Here is a 2,500-nt window from a genome sequence, read left to right on the forward strand (position 1 = left end):
TAAACGTGCCGGCCCACCCAGACACTCAATAAAGAGCACCTTGGTAGGATTTCAACGGGGTCCGCCTCGGGACGCACGAACACGCACGAGGCGGTCGCACGCCTTCGGCTCGCCCCACCGGCAGGACGTCCCACGATACATGCCAGTTAAACACCGACGGGCGGTGAACCAACAGCGTGGGACACAAATCCAACTACGAGCTTTTTAACCGCAACAACTTTAATATACGCTATTGGAGCTGGAATTACCGCGGCTGCTGGCACCAGACTTGCCCTCCAATAGATACTCGTTAAAGGATTTAAAGTGTACTCATTCCGATTACGGGGCCTCGGATGAGTCCCGTATCGTTATTTTTCGTCACTACCTCCCCGTGCCGGGAGTGGGTAATTTGCGCGCCTGCTGCCTTCCTTGGATGTGGTAGCCGTTTCTCAGGCTCCCTCTCCGGAATCGAACCCTGATTCCCCGTTACCCGTTACAACCATGGTAGGCGCAGAACCTACCATCGACAGTTGATAAGGCAGACATTTGAAAGATGCGTCGCCGGTACGAGGACCGTGCGATCAGCCCAAAGTTATTCAGAGTCACCAAGGCAAACGGACCGGACGAGCCGACCGATTGGTTTTGATCTAATAAAAGCGTCCCTTCCATCTCTGGTCGGGACTCTGTTTGCATGTATTAGCTCTAGAATTACCACAGTTATCCAAGTAACGTGGGTACGATCTAAGGAACCATAACTGATTTAATGAGCCATTCGCGGTTTCACCTTAATGCGGCTTGTACTGAGACATGCATGGCTTAATCTTTGAGACAAGCATATGACTACTGGCAGGATCAACCAGGGAGCTGCGTCAACTAGAGCTGAGCAGCCGGCCGCCCGGGAGTGTGTCCCAGGGGCCCGCGCGAACACGCAAGCGTCCGCTCAATTATTCTGCAAACAGGAGGAGGCTGAGCTCCCCTGCACAATACACCTCGAAACCCTCTCAGGTCCCGGCGGCGCGCAGCGCCGTCCTAAGTACTTGGTCGGGTTCGAGAGAGGCGCAATCGCCCGGAGTTAGGCGAGTAGACGCTTTAGGTGCGACCACCCGTGCTCCCAACTGAGCTTGCCGCTGCCGACAGAGGCCCGGGAGCGTGCTGTCGTGGCATTGCCGGCGGGAGACAACACGCGCCACCTACGGTGACCGGCAGCTCCAACGCCAGCGCCACAGAAGGGCAAAGGCCCCACGTGGGTGCCGAAGCGAACTCTCCCAGCACAGCGCACGTGCCAACACGTCTGCACAACTGCGATACAAACCACCAGCGAGAACCGCTGGGGCGACCGAGCAGCAGACGGCGTCGCGGCGCCGAGTGCCGGGCGGCGGCGCATCCTCAACGCACACAGTCCTCAGTCGGACCAGCACACTGCAGATGTCCACCGCGCTTCGCACCGGGCCCGCGAGGACCCACTTTGGCCGCCCGGCGCCGCGCGCAGGGTGCCCCGGCGCGCAGCTGCGCCGCCTGCCGCGTCCGTCGGCCGGCGCGCCTGCCACTGGGCGCCCCCACCAGCCGGCTGTAGCGCGTGCGCCCACGCACCGCGCGGCCAGCACGCCGGGCGGCCCCCCCTCACCGGCCGGGGACGGTCCCACCCAGCCACCGCCGCGTATCGCTTCACACACAGATTTGCCCTTACTGATTTACCTCCAGCAACAACAACCGCACCACAATGGGTTTACCAGTTGTTCATTTGCGTTGCGTCACGTCACCAGCAAACGTAGACGTCCATCCCAGTTTGCAAATGCAACGATTATTGCATACCTGTCTGTTAGGTGTCACGACACACTACGTCTGCCCACATACACGCAACAAAATGTGCACGACTAGAGAACACGTGGGAGGTGGCCCCCTACGTATGCGATGTCCATTACGAGACCGACTGTCAACCAGCATCTGTACCATGTCGCAGATGTGGAACGCGGTGCACCATGCTATCACACTGTGTGAGAAGAGACGACTACGTTTGAATACACGCGCCACTACATCAACAGACGGCTCATGCTGATCGCCATCCAGGGCGTCCGTTACTCCCACACGTCTCTATGGCGTACCACACTGCAATGTAGCTGTTATGGGGAGACGGCACGTGGCTGAGTGCACAACATTTGGACCGTATGGTTCGCTGTTGTTGGGCGCAGTCGTACGGTCACACATGTGCCACAGCGTATCATTCAGTACATACGGACCTATGTGCAGTACAATGTGAGGATTAAGCTTACGATATCAGCGGACAGTGGACACAGGCCGTACCACGACGTAGACTGAGCGCTTCGACATGCGAATGCCAGTGAACAGCTGCGAAGGGCATTGAACACGCAAGCACCTGAACGACCAGCGTGCGAAGGCAGGGTGGAGGGGGGGGGGCGATGTACATCCTGCAGTTGTCCACATTACAGTGTACAGCGGGAGCATGTAAAAAGTAAGCAACACTTGCGAAGTGTTCAACATGAAACGACACACAAGAGGGTGG

General features: G+C 58.1%; 1 non-coding gene across 1 annotated transcript in view; it reads right to left on the bottom strand.

The window, feature by feature from the left end:
* LOC126135362 (small subunit ribosomal RNA) overlaps positions 1-842 on the bottom strand; it is a 1,909-nt gene extending 1,067 nt beyond the window's left edge. Inside the window, exon 1 of the ribosomal RNA XR_007527898.1 lies at positions 1-842. This exon is cut by the window's left edge and continues 1,067 nt beyond it. This is a non-coding gene — a ribosomal RNA (small subunit ribosomal RNA).
* Between the last annotated feature and the right edge of the window lie 1,658 nt (positions 843-2,500).

The sequence above is a fragment of the Schistocerca cancellata genome, unplaced genomic scaffold, assembly GCF_023864275.1.
Source record: "Schistocerca cancellata isolate TAMUIC-IGC-003103 unplaced genomic scaffold, iqSchCanc2.1 HiC_scaffold_625, whole genome shotgun sequence".
Taxonomy (NCBI): Eukaryota; Metazoa; Arthropoda; class Insecta; order Orthoptera; family Acrididae; genus Schistocerca; species Schistocerca cancellata.